At 39.6% G+C, this 26135-nt stretch overlaps 1 protein-coding gene across 1 annotated transcript in view; it reads left to right on the forward strand.

Moving 5' to 3' along the window:
• The window catches only part of Atxn1 (ataxin 1), a 402543-nt gene that overhangs the window by 93207 nt on the left and 283201 nt on the right, over nt 1–26135 (forward strand). Inside the window, exon 4 of the mRNA XM_013030467.1 lies at nt 12466–12587. The gene's annotated coding sequence lies outside the window, so the exon portion shown is untranslated. The remainder of the gene's footprint in view (nt 1–12465; nt 12588–26135) is intronic.

Genomic DNA, 26135 nt, shown 5'->3' on the forward strand with positions numbered 1-26135 from the left:
AGATGTCTAAAACTTTTGGAAGGCCATGATCTTGCTTACCACAGACCCTAAGTCACTGCCAGTGCCTTTCACTGACTTGAGCTGGATGACAAAACCAAGAGTTATAAAAATTTTATTGTTTCTTAAAGCCTCCTTTTCAGTGGTATCTTTTCAGTGTTTTCAAAGCCATGTTTTTGTTTGTTTGTTTAATTTAGTGTGACACACAAAACATTGGGAGGATATGGGAAAGTAATTGTTATTGGGAAAAATACATCCCAGTAAGCAAGAAGTCAAGGGGGAAGCAAATGAAGGAAGACATGCTAGAAGAAGAGCTCTAAAAATTAGATATAAACATCAGTTCTCAGTTGGAAATGAGATGGTGTCTGGCTAAGAATTCAGATTGTAAGGGCCCTACAAACCTGAATGAGTCTTTGGGGGTGGAGTTCTTGGTGTTTTTGTATGTACGAGTGGCACTAAGAGTTGAACAGAGATTTTTGCACATGCTCAGCACGTGTTCTCTTACTTTGCCATTACCCTGTTTTGTCTCTTGTTGTATTATAAATGAGTCCTTGGATCTCACTTTGAGAAACATTGCTGTAGAAATGTGAATACCTATTTTCAAACAAGACTGCCTTGTCATAATTTAGTTTTAAAAGGAACCATTGCATAATTCCGGTATTCAGGGTCAGTATAAATGTATGCTCAAGTTCTTGACATTCTCAACCTTTTGCTTTCATGGCTGGTCAACTTAATTTGTGTCCTGGAATTTGTAAACCTTTGTCATATTTAACCACATTCATATTCAAAATATGTAATGATTTTGACCCTTGATGGTTCTTATTATGACTGTCATCTTCTTGGTGTGATTAGCTTTTGTTGACATGAATAGGATTTGGGTTTACTAATGTTTAGTTGGAATTAATGACTCTTGGGAATGTTGTAACAGAGGCGCTGAGTTCCTTTCTAATCAGTTAGCACCAGACCATCACTGCAGGTTTGTTTCAAAGCCTAGAGATAACATTTGTGCATTCTTTAACACAGAGTAGTTGTTCAATCAATGTTAATTCTGGAAACAAATTGATTAGAGTCATTTCAGGAAAGAAATTTAGCAGTTGAGAATTCTCATTCATTTAGTCTGTAAGCGTCCCTTTCTTGAGAGAATCTTCTTTGATCTATTTACATTCTTGGATAACATCATGGTTTTTCTCTTCTGAAGCTCTGTGGTTCTTCTGTTTTCTCTTACACTCTTTATTGCAAAGGAGCTGTGCCATTTGTATTTAGTCTCTCTTCCTGGATGAAATATGAGTCTTTTTTTCTTTTTTCTTTTTTGCCAATCTTGGGGACCTGGTCTCTGTTCCTGGGCTTCTTTTGCCCAAGGCTAGCACTCTACCACTTGAGCCACAGTGCCACATCTGGCTTTTTCTGGGTAGTTTATTGGAGGTAAGAGTCTTACAGACTTTCCTACTTGGGCTGGCTTGGAACTGTGATCCTTAGATCTTAGCCTTTTGAGTAGCTAGGATTACAAGCATGAGCTACCAAGTTTCTTAAGGACATAATCTAAAGTGGAAATTCCTTACTGTGGGCAAGTGCATGGCAGAAGTCTTTCCCAAATGACTATTCTGTATGTGTGTATGTGAGAAGTCATTAAACAACCCAATAGTTACAATATCATCTTACAAATTTTCAGATATCCTCATTTATTCAGAAATGTTCAACTTTTTTAGAAAAGAGCATTTGAGAATTGTTACTAAACTTTGTAAAAAAAAAAAGTCGTCGTTGTGTGGTGTCATGTTCTCAAAAGTTAGCCAGAGTAAATTTATGTTAATAAGGAGGGTTTATAATCTAGATGATTTGTTCCACATGTAACATCAAAATGAAACATAAAGTTGGGTTGTTGGCATGTGGTTATGATAAGCAGATGCAGTTACTTTATATTATTCTTTTAAATTCATATTCCTATCTTATCAGTTTACAGCAAACTGGAGATTAAAAATATCATTTATTTCTGTCTTTATAACTGCCTAAAAAACAATCTCCTCAATCATTAAATGTTCTTCAGTTTGACATTAGTAATGTTTTAAAATGTGGTCTTTCAAGCAGGAATGAAGTACAGCAGTATAACTTGGCAATGCCTAACATCACGTGCTTTGAGGATCATTTTTAATGATTAAAAGTCAAATTGTATTTACAAAAATCAAGTCCCCCAAATACAAACAAGCCAAGCAAGCCCAGAAAGAGACAATGGTGGAATGTTCATCTTGACCTTTTGTGATTTCCTCACATTTGCTTTCTCTGTATCTCTTTATTCTTCTCCATTTGTAACCAAAGGGGAAGAATAGTGAAGTCACAGTCTAGAATTCATTGACATGCGTTTCCCATTTCCACTTCCTCATTCACAATAGTTTCAATCACATCTCATTGTCATCGATGGATTCTTTCACTGTGGGAAACATGTTGCAAGACCTAAAACTAGCACATGCCTGAAGCAGATAGTACCAACTTCTGTGTCTCCATCTATAAATGCCTATGATCACGCTTCCTTTATTAATGAATTACTGTAAGATGTTCACAGTAGTAACGGCTCATAACACAGCACAGTTACAACAACATACTATAAGAAAAGTTATGTAAGTGATCTTTCCCTCCAAACACCTTAATGTTGTGCAAATTGTAGCAATCCTGGCGTTTGATGCCTAATGGGGAACTTTCACCTTTTCCCCACTTGACTGTTCATCTTTGGCATGGCAGAACTACCAGCATCGTCCTCTTTCACTCAGCATGGAGTGAGACAGCACAAGATTTCATCACACTATGCAGAACAGCATGAAATTGAAAACCTTAGGAATTGTTTATTTCTGGAATTTTCCATTTAATATCTTTTGAACACAGTTGGCCATTGGGTCACCAAAACCGTGGGAAGTGAAATTAGGGATATGGGGACACTGCCGTCCAGTGATAAGATCTGGGCTCTGGAGCCAGGTTTGGCAGCAGCCTGGAGAGCGGATTGTGTGAGCAGTTGGACTTTTCAGTGGGGAGGCTGAGCGATGGGCAAAGTGAAGCCAAGAGTGTTGGAGAGGCAGAGAGGGGGAAAGATTCAAGTGGCAAAGCCAAGAAATAAGAGAGGATTTGTTACCAGTCTCTTGTGAAATAAGAGGAAGGAAGAGGCGGTTATGCTATTTCTAAGCCGAGCAACTTATTCATGTTGCATATGAGGAGCAGACATACTGGACCCATAGAAGCAACAGGACCCAGGACTCTCTCCAGCTATTGACATTGGTTTGCCAATTTCTGGGATCCTTCAGTATGTCATTTGTTCTGGGTCATAGCAAGTAGCTATGGTGTTAGGTGTTCAGGATTGAGTGCAGGGGTGACATTATCACTGATATGAATGTGGTCAGCAACAGGACCATGTTAGTAAGAGCGTATAATGTTAATGGCAGTTTACTATACTTTTCTGATCTGAGCTTGCTCACTTTTGATTTCAAGAGCAATGAGAAGAGTTGAGTATTCAATAAGTTCATCAGCTCTTTACTAATTAGTGACAGGTATTCAAAAACTCCCTTTTGTGGGACAGTACACCAAGGAGTCCTACCAAAATGGAAAACAAGAACAGTGCTTCACAAACTATAATTACTTAACCGTTGCCAGAAGTAAATAGTTTAAATATACCAAAATGGCAACCTCAGGAAATATGACTAAGAAGTCAACTTATGCCACACTCTTTTTCTCCACCTTTGTGGTGATTGAAAATTTCCACCGAGAATGATAGATGAAAAAAAAAGGGGTAATATTAGAATTTGGAGAAAGGCACAAATTTTACTTGATGCTTCACAACTTTCAGGTCAAGAAGCAAAATTTCAAGTTAGAGAGTTTATCACTGGACTTAGATATGAGCCATTACAATGGCTCTTCTTTCTTAGCATCTACAAGGGAATTTGACATAATCAACAGAGTCTCGTCATTGTTGTTGTGTTTTTTTTTTCTTTCAAAGTGCACCAGTCCTAAATTTCCTCAGGTTCCTCAATTTCCTTGGATTTGACATACTCTGGAAGGATTGTTAGCATTTGATTTATATTGTACATCTCATACAAAATGTGGAACATGATTTTTAAAAGAGTAATTAAGATGCCAAGAAAATGAGATGGATTCTGGCTTCTGTGTCCTGTAGCCTGTGGTCCTAAAATAATAGTCATTCAAAAGTCCATGCTAGTTTGTGGCATTCATATTGAAAACAGAAATACACAGAAAACTTGAATAAGACACAAAATGATAGGTAGTAGGTATCATTAAGAATGGTTAAGTATTTAGGAAGCACAATATATATCAATATAACTAAATTATACATTCTTTTTGCCAAATGTTAGTATACAACTTTTTCTAATGCAAGTTCAAATAAGAACAGAAACAATTTTCCTAGAATGTTACAAATAACTTACATGGAGCTTCTCAATGGCTGTACCATTGTAACAGTGGATCACTGTTCTCTATAACAGAATATCTAAACTTTCTGAATGAATTATATGGGCGCTCTTGTTTAATGTTTGGACTGGAAAGATATTTATACAAAATCAGCATAAGACAGGCCTATGTCCTTTTTCTTTTCATTTTCCTCTCCTCCCTCAGTCTCCTCTTTTCCCTTTTCCTCTTTTCTTCTTTGAACACAGCTCCTCACATATACTAAGCACACTTCATCATTTAGTTGTATCCCTTGCCCATTGCCTCTTTCTTAGTCCCCAACTAAATGGGAACAAGCATGAAATTTTATTTGGCATTGCGGAAAGTGATGTGAGTTCTGCAGAAAATCTTAATCTTACAGAGAGTCTTACAAACACATGTCAGCTATGAATAACTGTGAGAGATGAGACTCACACAAATTTAAAACAGGGCACAAAGGCAGAGGTACACAAGCAACCCCACATTAATGAGGGTCTAAAGGGTCAATGGAGTAGTTCTGAAGGATACATGTCTTGAATTGGGCATTGAACAATAGTTGGGAATAACCTAGAAAATATCTAATAAACTTTTAGTGGCTCTGCGTTCGCAGAGGAAAGCTATCTGAGGTGGGAAAAATGATAGAAGAGGAAACATATGGATAGTAAAGATCAGTGAATACCCTTCAGAGGGAGTGAGGAGTTTAGAAAGCACTGGAAATGGAGAGCACTGCTTTACCATAGTACCTTCCCAATGACAAGTGTATGTACAGACCTTGTTTCCCAAATGCACTTTCAGAGGAAAAGATAGGAGATGTGAGGCCAAGGGTACCTTGAATTGTGATTACAGAACATGATTATCAGCAGCGTTCTAGCCTCATGACCTTTGAAGAATCAAAAGGTTGAACTTCACAGCATCTTGCAAATGTGGCTTTTGAATGAGACTGCACTTTCCACGTGATAACCAGTAAATAGGCTTCGGGAGGCCAAAGAATCTTTTTACTTTTATCTGCATGTGTTAGAGTGGGCTCTGAGTTCCTTCATCAAGCTTCTCAACAGCTGAGTGAAGGTCAGTGACTATATATTGGAAAGGAGGCTGTATAGTGCTTACTTAGGGATTGGAGTTGCGAGTGTGTCATTTACTTATTTGGTTCTTTTAATATGTTATTTAGCCTCCATTGTTTGCTTGTTGAAAAGAACACAATAAACTGGCCACCACCTACCATGGTTAAGTATTTAGGAAGGACAATATGTATCAATATATCTAAACTCTACATTATTTTTTGCCAAATGTTAGTATACATTACAACCTTTTTCTAACATACATTTACACGAGAAGGCTTATAGGACATATTATAAAGGCATAACACTCAAATATAAGCTATTATTATTTCATGAATACATTGGCATTTAATGGCAAACAGTCAAAGACAAACAGTATTGGTTTGTAGTTCTTTGGGTATCTTTTTTTTTCAGACATGGGGCTTGAACTTGAGACCTAGGCATTGTCCCTGAGCTCTTTTTTGCTCAATTCTAGCTCTCTACCCACTTTTAGCCACAGTGCCACTTCTGGTTTTCTGGTGATTAACTGGAAATAAGAGTCTCATGGACTTTATGCTCAGGGTGGCTTTGAACTGTGATCCTCAGATTTTAACCTCTTGAATAGCTAGGATTATAGGCATAAGCCACTGGAGCCTGGAAAATATTTTTGTAATAATACTATGCCATTATTTGTGTTTTTTTCTCTCCCAAGTGTATAGTAGAGTTCTAGAGTCTAAGTAATGTATTCTAATAAACTGTAAAATCTATTTTATTTTGGAATATCTACATGATTTATGGAGCCAATATTTTTTCACAGGACTAAGTGGTCTGTTTAAGAATCTACAATTTTACTCTCCATGGGGAAGTTTTTACTTATGAAACTTGGGTCTGACATAGAAAAGGAGTATCCACAGTTAGCTGAAGAAGAGGCCATATTTTCTCCATCTATTTCAGCCATATAACAGCAAACCAAATTCAGAAGGATATGTATAAATTTAGGTTTTTGTAGTTTTTGCTAAATAAAAGTACATTATCTCTGAGCTACATCCCTAGCCCTGAATGTAACAATTTTCTATTAGGCCAGACACTAAAGAGATTTATTAAAAAAGTCAAACCAATTGACAGTCCTCTCACTAATGTCTTTGTTTTTGAAAGTAGTTATTTTTGAAAATAGTTACTTTTCATAAGTACAGATTATTTGAGGTACTGTATATATCAATGAATATGTTCACGTGTGTGTCTAATTAACATGGACTGGGCCAGTTTTTCAGTTACCTAAGTGGCAAAGTATGTACTCAGCATGTTTGAGATCTTAGGTTTAATCCCCAGAACCAAAAATAACAAAGCAGAGCAAAACTCAAAGAATAAATGGTTTAAAGTTCTTAGTTTCTTTATTTTGAATGCACTATTTATTGTTAAATAGTAGCTACTTAACTAAGGTCTTTGGATTTCTTGAGGAATATTAAAACTTGACACCAAAAAGTTTGAGCTCTATTAGTATAGCATATTTCTTACTGAAGTAATTTCTGATCAACAACTATCCACTGCTTGCTTATTGTGTCTGGAGAGAGGTCCTGTGATAAAGAAATATATTGTGCCAACTTACATGCTCTTTCCCCTCCTAGAGGTTTATTATATATATATATATATATATAGATATATATATATATATATATAGATGAATGTATCAAAGTCCCTCAAGAGTGGTCCCTAAATTTATTCCAATTTTTTAATCCTTTTATTTTTAGCATAACATAATGCTCATGGAGGACTGGGGCACACAGCTAGTATATGTATATGATTCATGCTACTTTTTCCCTATTCTCTTATTAAAAAAAATTACCATCAAGTACTTAGCTTCAAACTCATACTTTATTTGCCGAGAGGCTAAAAAAATTACCAGGTAATTTGATTGGCTTTCTTAAAAAACAACAACAACAACAACAACAACACATAGTCTGTGGCTTTATTTGGCTTCTGCTCTCTGAAACTGTTTCTACTTATGTTTCCAAACTCATCCGTTTTGAAAACTCTGTTTTAGGCATTTCTGTGTGTTAATGAGTAGCATCTGTTCCTTATGTCATAAGACAAAGTAATTTCATCCTTATACAAATTGTCCAAATTGCAGGTTAAATGGTAGCAGTGTCGACGTTGGGCCATTACTACTGTTTGGTATTTTTAAATGCTAAAAAAAATACCTTTGGGGACACATCACTTACTTTCTGCTTTGGGTAGCAGAAAGATTTATAAATGGCAATGGGTTTCTTCATTTTTCTTTTCATGAGTTGTTTTTCTAGTATTCCAGTTCTCACTAAATGCAAGCGCAGTCCTAACACTTAAAACATTAAAATAAGCACATTTGTTCCTGAGTATCTGTGGAGGATGGATTCCAGGACCCCTGCCCATACCCAAATCCCAGATGCTCAAGTTCTTTCCATAAAATGGTATAATATTTGCAAATAACCCATGCACATCCACCCCTGCTTTCAATCATATCTGATAGAACAAAACGTCATATAAATTCTGAAGCTGTAATTTTTAGAGTATAGTGACAAGCAAAAGATTCTAGCTGAGTGGAATCTAAGCAAAATATTTTTCCCCGAGTATTTTTAATCCTCAGTGGGTTGAACCTAAAGGTGCAGAGCCTAGGGATCTCTGTCTAGATTCAGGGATCTCTGCTTCGATCCAATTCTGGATCAAAACTGGCTTTGTGATGGACATTGCATCAGAAACAATGGCGTCCACACCAACCAGTAGTAGTTCTTTTCTGTCACATGCTATCGTGAGTTTGTATTGATCCAGGCAAAAGTAAAGATAATTCCTTTCACTTTCTGTATGCCACATGTCGGAGTCAAGCAAACAATAGAAACCTCTTAATTTGTTACAATAAAAGGGACAATACTCATTGCCTTATACATAATTCAGCTTGTTTTTAAAAATGGTTTTGGTTTGACCAGTTCATTGTGAAATATTTAAATATTTTCTGAATCCTTAGTGGTTTCCTATTGACCACTGAAAAATGGATGGTCCCTCATTATTTTGAAAAATCTAAACAAATCACAGTAAGCGTCTGATTCAGTGTCTTGTTCATTTTTTTCAGCACTGAGTATAGCACCCTCCTGCCTACCTGCCCTTACCCATGATTCTGTAGTTCTAGTTACCCATTGTCAACAGAAGTCCAAAAATATTACCTGGAAACATTCCAGAAATATGATTCATAAATCTTTAATAACTTTTGTTCCAGTATTATTGTTGTGATTATGTAAATGTCCGGTCTTCCATTTCTTTTTTCTTTCTTTTTTTTCTGGTCTTCTGACTCTGTCTGAAGTTGATAACATCCATTAGAACACAAGAATAGGTAGGCAATTAGATTAAACACAAGCCAGTGTGTTTGGCTGCTCATTAGCAGCAGTGGGAAGAATTTACTGAAAAGGAAAGCATATTTAGATATTTTTTTCTTGGAGCTGGGGATGTAGCTCTGTGACAAAGCACTTAAGTAGCATGCATGAGGCTCTGGCTTTGATCCCCAGCACATCAGAAATAAAATATTTTCCCCTTAGGGTAGAAGGTATGAAGTCCAGGGGATTGAAGTCAGGGTCTTGAGCTTGACTTTACCTGTGAACCACACCTCCATCCCTGTACACATTGGCATGATTGCTTAAAAGGCATGTACAATTTTCAGTGGTTTTTGTTTGATACCTCTTGCAAGTGTGTGTAATTGAGGGTCAGCTATAATTCACAAAATGACTCATTTCCAGCTCCACTTCTATGGAGATAAGAATGGAAATTGTTGTCACTAGGATGAGTCATAGCCTGTGCCTACAGCCTGCTCTCCCCACCCCCACCCCACGCAGTCTCAGTCATGCTACTCCAGACACCTGGGGCTCTGACTGCCAGCAAAGGTCTTCAGGTATCAGTGGAGACTTGCTGCCCCTGTAACATAGATTTTGTCCAAGACAGGTGGTAAGAATTTAATTCAGAAATGAATTTGCTTCTTTAGGGCAAAAAATACACAGAAAAAAAGAGCACTAGAAAGAAGGATTAGGCTCTGGTGAGCTTCTTTTATTCAAAACATTCAATTATTACATTAAATAAGAGCAGGTCTGTGATCCCAGCATGTGGAAGGCTGACCCCTCTCTGTCTGTCTCTCTCTGTCTATCTGTCTCTCTCTCTCTTTGTCTCTGCCTCTGTCTCTCTGTCTCTCTCTCTCTTTGTCTCTGTCTCTGCCTCTGTCTCTCTCTGTCTCTGTCTCTGTATACACACATACATACACACACACAGAGTTTTAAAAGTTAGTGAGATGATATATGCTGGTGGCTTACATCTAATCCTAGCTACTCAGGAGGTTGAGACCTGAGAATTGTGGTTCAAAGCCAAACCAGGCAGGAAAGGCTTGAGACTATTATCTCCAATTAACCTTCAAAAATCTGGAAGTGGAGCTGTGTCACTAGCCTTCAGCGGGAAAAGCCAAGCAAGAGTGCAAGGCCCTAAGGTCAAGGCCCAGTATTGGCATGCACGCACGCGTGCATGCGTGCATGCGTGTGTGTGCACGTGTGTGTATGCATGCGTGTGTGCTCATGTGTGCACATGTGCACACACACACACAAATACGTTAGTGAGCTTGAGTGATTTAATCTAGCCTATAGTCAAAGTACATGTTAAGTTGCTGTGTACTATAAGAGATATGTAACTCTCGACTCCTTTGAGTTGAGCTATCTGGAAACTTCCCTTCCAACTTTAAAATACCAAGATATGAAATTGGTTAACATAAGAAAAATTTAGCTCAAAAGAAAAAAAAATTGATGCCAGCCAATATAACTTTGAGTGAGCCTGCTAACATCTTTCCCTCTCCAAATTCTGTTTTTACTAAACCAGTGAGCTAAAGACAGTTTGTCATACTTTGAACTTCCTGGCTTCTGTTGATTTGTATCAATATGTTACTGTTAGACACTTGAGTGAGAGCTGGGTTACATTTCATGAAAACTGATCTGAAAACTTAATAAAAAAATCCTTAAAACCCTGTTTTCTGTGAATTTTGATACTATTGAGGAAATAGAGACTTTGCCATTTTCAGGCAGTTTCTCTTCCAGCTAGACTGAACATTTCAGGACACGGAACTCAACTCATTTTTAAACATTAACCGGGTGACAGTGGCTTCTCAAAAGTTTTAAGTGTCTACACGATTTAACTCCAGATACACACAACTCTCCAAAAGCTCTTTCAGAAAAGCTGACCACTGGGCCAGGCATGGTGATGCATGCCTGTCATCCCAGCTTTATGGGTGGTAGCAGAAAGACGATGACAGTTCAGGCTGATTCAGGGCAATACTATGCGTCAAAAGAGACACAAGCTTTCTCTTACATGTGTGAATCTGTTCAAAATTACATATATATATGAAAGTACATAAATATATGAAACATATACAGGGTCATCTGCATTATATCCATGAATATATGAACTGAAATGTGATTTCGACGTGTAACTTCTTTCAGCAGCTAATTTACAGTTTAACAAAATGAATACTGAGAAGCTAGAACTTGTGTTGGGGGTTGGAGGTTGAGATCAAGAGGGGGGTGGTGCAGGCAAATGGAGAGGGGAAGGATGTGCCAACACAGTCATAATATTAATGTACGTGAAAAATGGAACTAGATCAACTGAAGGGATGGGTGGGGTTGGGAGAGATGGGAGAGAATGAGGAAAGGAGAGACGTTGCACTCACAGATGTTGAGTTGAAACTCCTCTGTAAAACTAAAAATAATAACAATTGAAAAAAAATGAGCCTCTAGCTAAAAATAACTATCAAGCAGGATCGGACTAGGGATATGGCTCAAGTGGTAAAGTACTTGCTTAACAAGCTCTAGGACCTAAATTTAAACCCCATTATTGCCCCGACCAAAGGCTGACTTATTTCAGAAAGTAACAACTTCAGACTAAGAGTTAGCCATACAGCAACCTCGAGAAGGTACCAGCATAGCTTCTCACTTACAAGTAAGTCACATGATGAGATTTATGGTGATTCCCCCCAGGATACTTAGAACCAGGTGCTAATCTTGTAATGAGTTTTCAAAAATAGATGGTAAGAGCTCATTACATATATATATATATTATATTTATATAAAATATACATTTATATAAATATGTGTATATATAAAGATAGAGTCATCTTTTGAGGACTTTTTTCAGTATCTCAAATAGCCATTATCAAAAAAAAAAAAACCAGAAAAAACAAAAAGCCAACCCAAACCCTTGGTAAAGTTGAGCAAGCATCAGAATAAACTTGAACCCCATTCTGTACAAGTGAGGTTTAAAAGATGCTAAGACATAAAAGAACTTTCCAGAGTGACCTTGCCACACACAGCTCTGCTCTGGTGTGTAGGCTTTCTGGGCTGTTCTGAGTGGGGGTAAAGAGGCATGCATATCTTAACGATTCATTTTCTGTTTTCCATCTTGGGAAGCAAAGGTATTTATCAAATTTATCAAGAGGCAGACTAGGGAAGCCCACTAACGGCCTGTTTTTAGTACAAAATAGGACTTTCCTCTACTTTTTTTGATTCAATCCCAATAGCCTGCTATTGAAAAAAAAATTACTAGTTGTTCAGTGAATCTGAGGTTTTATTGTGCAGAATTGGGTGATTTTTTTTTCTCGAAACAAAACTTTCTCTACTTTCTGAATGCCCTGAAGAAACAGAATCTTCAATCATGTAAAAATAATGAAACCTGTATTTCCTTCATTCAGTTGATAAACTTCAAGTTTGGCAAGCACGTCTTCCACTTGTGTACCCACCCCAAAATCCTACTTGGTTTCCTTTCTTTCCCTGTGCACCCTCACCTCTGGTATTTTAGGGTACTCTTGTGTACATAAGATGTGCTGTAGCTTCGTTTTGGTAATTAAGATGCTTATTTGAGGTTATCAGATAGCCATTTGAGAAAGGCCAGGGATTTCCCCTGAATCCCCAGTAACTGCTTGAAGTGGCATTTTCCTTCTGACTTGGTGTTTTGTGTTGTTTGAATGCAGCAAACTGGAGCCTAATGAAAGAAACTGTTTTGAAGACTCAAAAGTTGTGCTGCTCTGGACCATGAACAAGACAAAGGGGACTTCAGCCTGCACAAATCACCTGGAATCCTGATTGACTTCTGGTAAGTCATCAGGAGAACTTGGTATCTGTTAGTTTTCAATTTCATCTTGCAGAGTTTATTTAGTATTCCCAGACATCTTATTGAATAAGATATTTCTCTACAGCCCAAGTAATGAAACATTTGAGAAAATGTTATTTTAATGACCATAAGCCAAATGGCAAGCAAATTCACGCGGTGGGCTCATTTCTGAAAACCGTGGAATAGTATGATCTAAGGAGAACACATTTGTGGTTAGAAAAAATATACACACAAACACATATACAGAATTGCTTACAAACAACAAATCTATAAAATCTTCCATACATTCTATTTTATCTGAAAGGATAAGGTTTTAACTGGTCACACAAGAGAAAGTAGATTCGTTGGACAATTATTTGCTACCCTGTAATGAAGTATTGGGGTGACAAGATAATAATCATTAAGAGTTATCAGGTCCTGTTCAACAAATGCTCACCGAGTAATTTTTAATAGGGTACAGTGTGATGATTTCCTACCTTGAATACAGTATGTGATGTTCCACTTGGGATAATTAGTATTTCATCTTCCTCAACATTTATTTCTTTGTGTTGGAATGCTTATTCCTTTTAATTGTCTATAAGGTTTATGATCAATTATTTTCATCTATGTACTCTAAAACTTACTCCTGCTATATTTCTTGAGGTACTTGTAACTGAACACGATCCTCTGAATGAGACGCTTAGTCTGAATGAGAATCTTAATCTGGGAGTTGCAATTCAAGCATTTACAACTATAAAAGAATGATTAAAGAATTCCAAAGTGGGCTGGAATGTAGCTCAGTGGCAAAGCGCTTGCCTAGCAAGTACAACATCCTGGGTTCGATCCCCAGTACCAACAAAAAGAAAAGACAAAACAAAAAAGAATTCCAAAGTACATCAAAGAATATTGGCTTCAGAACATTCACTCATGGTATTTTTGGAAACTTAAATCTTCTAATGGTGACCTCAGAGACATATCTTCTTGGAATGTCTCACCTGTAAAATCATTTTTTGAACTGAATTTTTATTATCTTTAGTTGTACAAAGGGGTTATAATTCAACATGCCAGTTTATGAATATAATACATCTTGATTGATATGACCCCTTGTATCGTCCTCTCCCATTCCTCCCAACCCCACCAATCCACTCTGTTCTCCTAGGATATACATTGCATATTATGATTTCATTCTTCTCCTCTTCCTCTCTTCATTCATTTGCCCAACCACCCTTTGATCTCTCCCCTCCCCACACATCTCAATTACCAACTTCCTGGTATTCATTTTGTTAGGCTATAAATTGTGACAAGAGTTGTACCATTTTAATTCTCCCCTGAAAATATAATACTTTAGTGAACACAACTGGATACTTGTACATAGGATCCTGTGTGTGTACATATATACTTATAAATTAGATCTAACTTCCACACATGAGAGAAAACGTATGTCTTTTGTCTCTCTGGGTCACCTGTTTAAAAAAAAATTGAACCTGTGTCTGAGTGATCTCCAAGGGCTTTTGCAAATTTACAATGTAGTGCCCTGTAGTGAAATTAATTAAATAATCAGACCCTTTAATTTTTGCCCAGTGGAATTTTCTGTGTATGGGTGGAGGAAAGGGAGTACCTTGGGACACTTCCTGCTCTCCCCTTGTGAGCCATCCAGACAGCCTTTTAGTGAAGCAAGCATTTGGTTTTGGAATCCATGGTTAATAATTTATGGCCTTGCAACATTGAGAAAATACGTCACCATCTTTTATAAATATTCCCATTAAATAAACAAGCAAGGCTTCTTTTAGTGTCCTTTCTTTTCTCTGTAGAGGACAGAACTTTCTCCTCTTGTATTTACTGTCATCGGATGACTGAGAGCTGCCTGCCTTTGTACCTGGGGAGTCCCAAACTTTGTTTTACATTGAACAGGATTTATTACTTTTCTTTCTCACCGAATATCTCCTTTCTGAAGCAGAACTGTGAACGATGCTCTAATTGATGCTCAGATGTTATTCTTGTTAGCAGCTGGCTGGCTGCCTCAGAATGCTGCATTATTTGGGTTTCTTAACAGCAATTTCTCCCCACTCCCCACCCCACCCCAGCCCTTACAAATGTTAGATTGTGAAGTTCAGGAAACCACATGAATGTAGCAGAGTGAAAATGCAAACATGATGTTTTATAGTTCTCCTGATGAGCACATCCTGTAAGCAACCTCAGAGGCCTCTTTACCTGTTTGGTGGTCTTCTAGCCCATGCCTTCATCCACATTTGTGCTGTGTGCTTGTGGACACCTTGTCACTGTGAATCAGGGGGTTTGATTAACAGGATTGCTTAGGGCTGCTTATGTCTAAGTCCTGCCTAACATCAAGCCAGGCACTCATTCAAAATGCCTGCCAAGTGCTCAGGGCTTCATTAAGGTTCCTCTTAACGAATGTCTAGGATGCTTAGAAGCTGCATCATCACAGAATGGATTGCTATGTATCATTTGTTGCTTTGTGGGTATTTACCAACACCCCATTCAGGTGGCAAACTACTTCAAAACAGGAACAGGTCACAGGCCAGTGTCTCCCAAAGGTGGTCTAGTTTCAGGATCTCCTGCATCCCATTCACCCGGATGTGGCTATTAAAATCGCATACTCAGGAACCCTGGGCTTATAGAATCAGAATTTATGGGGATGAGGGAATTCAGGAAATGCACCTCTGGTAACTCTTTTGGAGGTTAGAGGTTAGAGGGAGCTTAGAGGTTTGCAGAGAGGTTTGAGACCAACTGACTGAGAACAATTCTGCCTCTTACTTTTTGTCCCCACAGCAGAGGGTACAGAACTGACCCATGATAGATGCCCCCAGAAGTATTTGCTTGTTGATCAGAGCAGTATGAGACTGCGAGGATTCCCATTTATTATTCTTCTGTTAGCCTACCTTTTGGGGGATGTGAAGTCAGCACGACATCTGAACTTTTAGAAGCTCAGTTTTGTCCAAATGGGTGAAGTCTTTTCCTCTAGGTCAGAGGCTCTTTGGGAAATCTCTCTAACCACTGACTCTGTCCCTTCTAACATGACAGTAATGCCCAACTATGTCTGGGCATCATTTACTGAGAGTGGACTAGAGCCACAGAATGGTCTCTAGAGCTACACAGGGAGAAAAATCAGACAGGAGGAACTGTGCTATGATGCACTAGAAGCTTGAGTTGTTCCTAGAGCCACCCCTGCCACCCATGGCAGGTTACTGCGCTCACATGTGTGTGTGTGTTCCTTTCAGCTGGTAGACCTCACAGGAGGTCTGCTATGGCAGTGGAAGAACAGTCCTGTGGTTGACAGGGCTAAAAGTTAAGTGGCAGTGAATGCACACCAGAGCATCCATTGGCAGTGGCAGATGCAGGCTCTGAATCTGCCTTGAACCTGACCCTGCCTTGCCTCCTCCTCTTCTTCCTGCTCCAGCACCAGCCTGAAGTGATCCCCAAGGGCTTTGCAGGGTGGGTGTGGCTGCTTCTAAATTTCCCAAGGGCTCTTGCTAGTGAGTCCAACGTGGGTGGGTGGGGAGGTGGGGGTCTCGTGTTAGTTTCTATTGGAAACCAAGCACAAGTTCATCACAGTCTAGCCACCCTGGGTTCAGAAGGAAAAACTGAGGTCATCAGGACATGTATTACCTTAAGAATACCAGTGTGGAATGGATATGGGAAATGCAAACTCACTTTCCCCTATTGTCTCTCACAACACAGAAGTCTTACGTGTAGGGGCAGTGATACAAAGAGCTCAGGCTGAGGACCTGTGGGGTGGAGGAGGGGGTGGGTGGAGGGGGGCGTCTTCCAATTCAAGTCCATCTGACATTGTCTACTTGGAGATCGTGTAGATTCCATGGCTCTCACTTTGTACTCTTTCCCACTCCAGTCACAAGCCTCTGACTGACCAGATGATTGGGTAAACGAGTTACTCGGGCTTTCCCACCTCTAACGCCAGGATGGCTTTGGGTGTACACGTCCCAAGGATTGGGATTCAGCTGGTTCAGAATATCCATGTAAGCCAGAGTCCAGTACACATGCGCTGTGCATGTAGCCTTGAGACCGAGTGCGCATGCCTGGTCTCATCCTCGGCCAAATGCTTAAGTTTTGTCTGGCTGGAGTATAAAACAGGCACCCTGGGTTGAGTGGACAATGGGTGAGAGGTGTGTTGATGGACAGAAGACGAGCCTGTGGACGGCCTGCTATTGCTACTGATAACTCCGTGGACAGAGAGCTTTAAATAAACATGACCTCTATCCCCACCTTGCCTGCAGTCTTGCTTTGGCTTGCCAGAATAAGAGACCCTGAGGACCACTAGCAACAAAGATTTCAAGCACCTCTTCCTTGGAGTTGCGTGAATTTGATAGGAGGGGCCACAGAAACACTTGGTTTATTGGTGCACAAACACTGTCTTGCAAATATCCTGCATAACCCACAGTAGTAATCAATTGTGTTCCTGTGGATTATACAGGATACTCCAGAGGTACAGGTAAGAGATGTAAGCGATGAGGTAGAGGGAGAAAAGATGTAGAGCTTCTGCACCTGCTCCAGGCACAGCATCCACAAGTTCTTTTAGTTTTTAATGGAAACTTTATTATGTGGACATAAGTGATGAAATTATTGTCTGTATTTAATTAGCTCAAGCTTCAGCTTCTCTCCTCTCCCTGGATATTGGAAGGAAGGCTAAAAGTCCTAGCACCGAAATCTTGCCTTGGTCTTTCCTTGAACTGCCCTCAATCCTGTAGCTGTGGTGACAGACAATCATCAGGTCAACTTTTTTATATGCAGAAAGATACTTAGAACTTTGGAGATTCTTGTGTGCCAAGAAATGAGGACAAACAGCAAATATGTATTTCACAATATCACAAATACTAAGTGTATTGTATTTTTTTTGACTGTGGGGCTTGAACTCGGGGCCTGGGTGCTGTCCCTCCGCTCTTCAGCTCAAGGTGAGTGCTCTACCACTTGAGCCACAGTACCACTTCTGGGTTTTTCTTTTTGTTTTCTTTTTTTTGGTGGTTCATTGGAGATAAGAGTCTCATAGACTTTCCTGCCCAGGCTGGCTTTGAACTGAAATCTTCAGATCTTTGCCTACTAAGTAGCTAGGATTATAGGCACCTGGCCACTAAGTGTATTGAAAAGGTAGTGTTGTTGTTTGTTTGTTTGTTGCCAGGCCCCAGTAGCTCATGCCTATAATCTTAGCTGTTTAGAAGCTGGTTGGGCAGATCATGGTTCAAAGCTGGTTTGAGTACAAAAGTTAACAAGATCTCTCCTCAACTCATAGCTGGGCATAGTTATCCCAAGTCACTGGGAAGCTGAGATTGGAAGAATTGCTATTCCAGGCCAGCCTGAGCAGAAAAATCTGAGAGACTCCATGCCCATGGAGGAAAGCTGGTTCATGCACTGGTTCATACCTGCTATTCCAGCAACAGTGGGAAGTCTAAAATAGGCATGGCTCAGACACATGCCTTTGCAAGAAGCAAGACCACATCTCAAAAATAATCAGCAAAAATCAGGGCTAGAGGCATGGCTCAAGTGGTAGAGCACTAGTGTAGCAAGCATGTGTCCCTGAGTTTAAACCTCAGTAGGACCACAAAAAAGTGCGTGTTTTTATTCCACATGTGGTGACACATACTTTATAACTCTGGTGCTTAGGAAGATAGAGGTTCAAGACCAGCCTGGGCTATAGAGCAAAAATCTGTTCCAAACAACAACAAAACTTTTTTTTTTTGGGGAGGGTCCGGTCGTGGGACCTGAACTCTGGGCCTGGGCGCTGTCCCTCAGCTCTTCAGCTCAAGGCTAGCACTCTACCACTTGAGCCACAGCGCCACTTCCGGCTTTTTTTCTTTTTGCTTATGTGGTGCTGAGGAATCAAACCCAGGGCCTCATGCATGCAAGGCAAGTGCTCTACCACTGAGCCACCTTCCCAGCCCCAGCAACAAAACTTTTTTGCGTATGCAAAAAAGGCTGTAGCTCAGGTCCTGGATTTAGTCGCTTAGCTGGTTTGCTTAAGGCTACTGCTCTACCACTTGAGCCACAGCTTCAGTTATTGCTATTCTGATATGAGACTTTTACTTCTGGCTCTTTTGATATAGGACTCTCACTTTTCTACAGAGGCTAGCTTTGAACTGCAACCCCCAGATCTCAGCCTCCTGAATTGCTAGGAGTAGATGCATGAGCCACCAGTTTCCAGCTTTTTTATTTTGGTTTTGAGACAGGGTCACACTATGTAGCCAGGCTCAATCTCTCAATCCTCTTACATCAGCCTCCTGAGTGCTGAGGTCCATAGGTATGTACCACAATGGCAGTTCCTTCTATTCCATTTTAACTTTAGGCATTTGGAAAGCAGCAGGGCATAACAAAATATGTTCTTTGCATATTCTCAGCCAAGTGAAAGGAAAAGCAAGGAGGGCAAATGAGGCTTTTGAACACATGCTTCATGAAGGCCTGGCTTGCTGCATTTTCCTCTGGGTAGCTTTTACTCAGGTGGATGGGGTGGAGCTGTTTTGTGATGCAGGAGAAGATCCCAGGGTATAGAAAAAAACATATACAATTGTTTGCCTAGGTTTCTTTAAGCTGTTGTGAAAGGCTATCACACAAAATTGAAAGAAATTTGCAAGTGCAGGCTTTTTGTGGAGTACCAGATGTTGGCCTTTCTGATTTGGAGGCATTTGGTTGTGCATGGAGAATTTCATTCCTAGAAGCCATCGTTTCCTTCCAAGTAGGAAAAGAGAAATATCGGGCTCCCCCAAAACATCATGTGTCCTGTTAGACATGATGTTCCATGCACCATTTACCATGAAGTATTCTTGAGATCTGCAGGGTTTCCAAACTGTCACTGCTTTGGGGAAGGCTGCTCTTAAAGAGGGGAAAAAAGCCAGTCCACTTTCTCCCTTTGCTAGAGACCATCATTAGAAAGCTTTCCAGGAATTCGATTCCTCGGGTACCTAAGCCAATGTGCTGCAGCATAGCCCATGAAATGCCTTGTGTGAAATGTGGTAGAACTTGCTCTTCTAAGCTGATGCTATCACAGGCTAATGGCAGAGTTCTTCAGAGAAACTGTGTGGTTGGGCCTACCAAGTACAACTACCACTTAGAGCAGGTATCATTGGAACAGGTGTCGATTTGCTTGGTTGATCCCTTTCCTTCGTGACAAACTGAAAGCTGTGAACAGAGGTATTGGTTGTACAACAGATGAAATTAGGATTGAATTGCTACCTTGGCGCACTGTTGAACTAAAAGGTTAAGTGCCCCCCCACCCCAACCCCCTGCTCTTTCTGAGCATATTCCCCCTGGAGGCATCCTGGCCATGTGGGCATGTGATCATGACTCTGCTCATGACTCTTTGGAAGCCAAGCTCAGTTACTTCCAGCTTCATCCCTATGGAGCTACTTGGAAAGTCAAAGGTATGTTCAATTTGAATGTAAACCTCACATGAGGTCATCCTGTCTCCCTGTTTTTGGGCTCTGTTGAGAAGAAACTGGATTGTCAGCTTGGAGCATTTGATGACTGTGGACATCTTCTCTTCTTCTGCCCCATCCTTGGTCCACACGATAATGTTACTTATTGAATATTTTTGTAATCTGTTTACTGCTCTTCGTTCCCTTCCCCTGAGTCCTTTCATTCATCCTTAGCATCACTTCAGGACTGTGGCTGCAGCTTTCAGAACACTATTCTTGCCTGAAGTATTCTTGTCCTGTTTGGCATTCCTTTTATTCTGCTATTTTGAGAATTAACTTCTCAAAGAAAAGCTCTGATCTAATCAATCATTCTCCTACTTTCAAATTTCTAGTTGTGTGTGTACACGTGGAAAGTCATTTGCAAGCTAACATTAAGTATAAAATTCATACTTCAAAGTGGTAGATATATATTGATTGAAGAAGAATAGCAATAATCCATGCCTATCAACGAGGCCTAGAAGTAAATGGAACAAAAATGAACTTATTTGGAGTATTAGGGTAGTTTTGAATTTTTAAAAAAACCATTCAATATTTTTCCTTGTGAGGAATGGATATGGTGTAGTGATAGGAAAATTTGAAAAAGTATTTCTTTAACTTTCTATTCTCTGTAAGATTAAAATGTGGACTTCCCTGTAGGTCATTTAAGATCCGTGGGAAGCCATTATCAATCAATCATTTGAATCTCATCTTCTGTAGATTTCTATTTCTCTCATCTCTCTATACACCTGTCTTTCCTTTCTAAACATACTGTGTAATTTAATTACTATGTTTCTCTTCATGTTAGTTCTTCTGTGCATAATTCAATTTTAATACCTATTCATGCATTGAGTCTCAGTTGCAATGTCTTCTCTCTGTGTGTTATCATCATTGCAATGCAATAAGTTCTTTCTTTGCTGGTCCTAGGGTTTGAACTCAAGGCCTGGGTACTAACCTTGAGCTTCTTTTTTGCTCAAGGCTAGCACTCTATCACTTGAGCCACAGCACCACTTCTGTAATAAGCTTTTTATGTAGTTATCTCTATGGAAGGTTTATAGATACAGATATTATTAAAGTTCATTTTGAATTTGTAGTCCAAGTGTTAAAACTTATTCACATATATGATATAGTCTAAGAAGTATTTATAGGCAGTCAAAAGAAACACAGATAATCTTCCATTATTAGCTAGGCTCGGTACTATTTACTATTTCATAAACTTATAAAAATTAGATGTTTCTGGAGAAACAATTTTTATGAGAGTATTTAGATATCACATCATATCATTTAAAATAAACAATTACCCAGGTCAACCCTGGGCAATTAGAAAATTTTAACAGCAGATAGACTGACTTCAGCACTATGTCACCATCCTTGTGAAATGACTAGAAATCACTTTTCTTAACTGTTTCACAGTGTACAAAATTGTGTGGGCCAATCAGAGTTCTAAATTAATGACCCATGCCATGTGATGCGGACATCATCTGAATATGTGGCATTTTCTCCCTGAGGGAATTTTTAAAAGTGAGGCCTGAGTAACATTAAAAGATCGATGTAACATTTTCAGTGCTGAAAAATCTATTCTGCTCCAGGAATATGCTTGTTACTATATATTTTTTTGATTTCTAAGAATTCTATTTGGCTAAAATACCAAGAGAGGGGAAAAAAAAACCTTGGCTTCAATAAAGGAAAAGTCATCTTCCAAATTAATTTTGATTCTCCTAAAGTTCCTTTCCAAAGGATGCTTTTCAGTATCACATGTCTAAAATGCCACTAAAAAAAATCGCTGTGAACAAAGAATTCGAAATGAGATTTGTGGTAATCAGTTATGTGAGGCAGATTACACAGATTTTAATATAATATTTTGATATTAGGGGAAATTTGCTTAATGCTGTACTATATAAAATATACATACATAGACATACCTTATATTCATACATATTTAGCTTGCATCAGTAAGTTAGAAAAGACAATTCCAGTTTGAAATTTACTAATTTTTTTTGCATGACACCTGTACCTAGTTTTTAGTTTCTTACTTATAAAATCATGACAAAAGTTAGGATTGTCACTGGGCATTGGTGGTTGGTTCATGCCTGTAAACTCAGGAGATACTGAGATCTGAGGGTCAAAGTTCAAAGCCAGACCAGGCAGGAGAGTCCATAAACTTGCCTCCAGTAACCAGTAAAGAACCAGAAGTGGAAGCATGGCTCAAGTGGGAGAGCACCAGCTGTGAGCAAAAAAGCTAAGCACGAACTCCAGGCCCTGAGTTCAAGTCCCAGTACTGGCATACATGTGCACATACATGTATGCACACACACAAAAAATTGGGATAATTTTTGGATTAAGAAATTATCCAGCCAACATTTATTGACTTGATTAGCTTGAAAACATCAAATACCATCTCATTTTCAGCATTTTATTTCAGTTGATCTTTGTTCATTTTACATAGTGAAGAGCTGTAACTGAGCCTCTCTCTTTTCTGACCTGAGCTGTGCTTTCAGTTAAAAACCTGGCCCTTCATCTGTTTGGAAGATACAAAGTTTACCAAGGTGAATGAAGATAGCCTTCCAATTTACCTTTCGTTAGCCTCTGGTGCACTGTCTTTGGACTGCCAGCTTTTCCCAATCCCATTGCTGATCATTTATGAAGAGCTCCTGACTGCTGTATTGCTCTTTTGTGAGAGCCGGTACTCCAGAGCATCCTAACTAGACTATAGAAGTTTTTATTGCACCTCTGGTTGCTTCCTGATATAGTAGATGTTTATCTTGAATGGCCCTCTGCAGACTGTGTCTACAAGTCTAGTGTGTGTGTGTGTGTGTGTGTGTGTGTGTGTGTGTGTGTGTAGGGGGGAGGCGGGTGGAGATCCTTGCATCTTTAAGGATGTCCCTGTGTGAGCTAGCCCAGGCTGCATCTGTGCATCTGTGAGCTGGAACCTGGAGGTACAATGGAGTGATGGAGTACTTGCTGAGCATGCGTGAGGTCCTGAATTTTACTCCTAGCACCAAAAGGGAAATAAAAATGTGAGCTCTAGAGTAGTAGCTTCAGTCAGGAGAAGGGTGAAAGAGGCGTGAAATCTTCTTGAAATTTTTAAAGATCTCTGTAAAGATTAGATTATCTTGAGAGATCCCAAAGTGGTGTGTTTTTTTATATTTCCATTGAGATAGAATTGACAAATAAAATGGTATCTAATCAACACAAGAATGTCATGCTTTTTGTGAAGCATTGGTCATTAATCTAGCTAGTGAGCTTTCCTTCAAAGTGAGCTTTCCTTCCTTTTTGCTTTCTTCCTTTCTTTCTCTTTTTGCTGTTGTATTTTGGGGGCACTGGAGTTGAAACTCAGGGCCTGTGCTTGGTAGGCAAGAGTTTTATTGCCTCTATTCCCTCGGTCCAGCCATTTTGGCTTTAGATTATTTTTTTAAAATAAAGTGATGTTGCCTTTACCTGCACTGTCTATGTTTGTCAGATCCCAAATGTGATCCTTCTCCTTTTGCATTCCATGTAGCTGGAATTATGCATGTGTACTACCACCTCAGGCTTAGATGTTAAAGTAGGGTCCCACTAAATTTTTGCCCCAGCTGGCCGTAAAACTTAATCTTCCAAAGTTCTGCTTCCCAAGTAGCTGGGATTACAGCTGTGACTTACTCACACTTACTTTCTTCCTTGTGGTAAGATCACTTAAGAGTTATCTCTTCGTAAATTTTCAGTATGTAATATACTATTATTAACTCAAGTGACCATGCTGTATGAGCAATCAAGGGGCCTCAAAGTTTTAATGTCCAGCCTATGATTACAGCCACCACAGAAGTGTTTAAAGTAGTACGTAATAGATTGCTATGAAGTGGTGGGACAACAATATAATACGTTTAAAGCCTTAGATTCTTGAGGCTGAATAGCAGCCTGATGTTGAGAAAGTTATTCCACCTCTTTTGAGTAACCCTGTTTTTTATCCACCCTGGAAAGATTTTTTTTTTAATGAAAAAACAGCACAGGACAACATCTGTCAGAGTTGTAAAAACTACATGAGTTAGGTAAGTTATGTCAGGCTTTCCCAAAAGTATCAGTCATTTCATATTGTTTTCACAGTGTTCAGTTACTCCGTTCATAAGAAAACATTTCCATACTATTGTGGATGCCTTGCTGAGCACTTCATACTCAGGGAAGACGCGGCAGAGCATGGTGAGGGCTTATGAGAGCTTGTAGGAAGCACTGAGTAGACTCTGAAGATCAGCTTGGGCTCCACCTGGTGAGACTGTGCACGTAGGCCATGCACCCAGATGGGAAGAAGAAAGAGGGTAGAATCTTCCCTCTCAGGAGGAAGAGTGGGAAGCTGGGAGGAAAAGTAGCTTGACTATCTAATGCAGTTTTCTCTTGATATATTGAAAGACTGGTTCCAGGAGATACATACATATATACATATATAGCATACTTGTGGGGGAGTGGGGGTGCATGGGGGGTTTGCATCAGTACTAGGACTTGAACTTAAGGCCTTACCCTCTTCCTAGTCTTTTTCACTCAAGGCCGGTACTGTACCGTTTGAGTCACACCCTTACTTCTGGGTATCTGGTGGTTCATTGAAGATAACATATTTGGAATCTCCAGATTAGAATATCTTGGGTTTTCTGCCCATGCTGACTCTCAACCTGAATCCTCAGATCTCAGCCTCCTGAGCTAAGATGACAGATGTGAGCCACTGGTGCCCAGCTCTTCCTCTATATTTTAAGTCATGCGTGGATTTCTTATAATACTTGATCCAATGTGAATAGTTGTTAACTTATTTAGGGAATAATGTCAAGATAAATATCTAACGTGGAGAATGTCTATAGGGATTTTTTTTTTCAAATTTGTGATTGACTAAATCTGTGGGTCCAGAGCACCCAAATATGGTGGGCCTCCTATAATAATGGTAGCCCATTAATGTGAACTATCAATTGAGGAGTTTATGTAAATTAGCTCTGATCACAATTCCCTGTAATATAGCTGTCTCCTTACTACAGATGAAAAACTTGAAGGAATTGAATAGTAGGGACTGGGATTTTTTTAGTGTAGAAAGCTTTGGAAGGTTTTTAGAGTGGGAGGGGATCATGATCTGCTTTACCAGTGATTGGTTTATCAGTGTATCTAACTTTTTGGCAGGACTGGAGTTTGAACTCAGGGGCCTTGCTTGCATGGATGGTACTCTACTGCTTGAGCCATGTCTCCAGTTCAGCTTCACGCTAGTTGGAGATGGAGTCTCATGGACTTTTCTGCCTAGGCTGGCCTTCACCATAGTCCTTTGGATCTCAGGCTCCTGAGTAACTAGGATTGTAGGCATGAGCTACCAGCATGATACCAGTCATTTATTTATCTGCTCTGTTAGAGACTGGACTCCCTGGAGTTAGATGAGGCACACATTACCCAGAGTTCTCTATAGAAAAAATACCTCTGGCTCATCAGCATAAATACTGGTGCTGTCTGTTTCCAAAGTGGTCTCAAGAAAACCTCAAAAGCTCATTGCATGCTTTCCCTTAATTTAGGTGATTCTTTTTTAGTTCTGTGCATGCTTCACTTCTTTTGACCTTATTTCTTTTGACCTTTGTAACATAGCCTTTTTTGTTTTCTCAGTGTCAGTACTGGGATTGAACTCAGGGTCTCAGGCTTTTACTGGGCTTGTTTGCTCCATGGTTTGCTCTACCACTTGAGCTGTACCACAGTCTGGAATTTTACCAGTTAAATGACAACGGAATTTCACCAACTTTTTCTGCCCAGGTTGGTTTTGAACTGTGATCCTCTAGGTCTAGTCTCCTGAGTGGCAAGAACAACTCACCTATGCCCAGTTCTTCTTTGTAAGACATTATCAAATAGCAAGTACAAATTTTACACTTAAATTGTCTGTGATTACAATGACAGTGCTCTACCATCACCAGGTCTCTGGTTTCACAGTCCTCTCAGCCTTCCTTTTCCCACACTGACTTCAGTCCACTTTGCTAAGCAAGCACCCTCCTGCCTCTTCCTTGGAAAGAAACTAAAACCCCACCAGGACCTAATCTCCTTTGCAGAGGTTGATAGGAAAGAAAGTGTTCTTCTAAATGATACCATTGGCACCTGGCCATTTGGAGACGGCCATCAAGTAGGCCACTCTCAAGGGGCCGGTGTCCTATGC

The sequence above is a fragment of the Dipodomys ordii genome, unplaced genomic scaffold, assembly GCF_000151885.1.
Source record: "Dipodomys ordii isolate 6190 unplaced genomic scaffold, Dord_2.0 Scaffold130, whole genome shotgun sequence".
NCBI classification, from domain to species: domain Eukaryota; kingdom Metazoa; phylum Chordata; class Mammalia; order Rodentia; family Heteromyidae; genus Dipodomys; species Dipodomys ordii.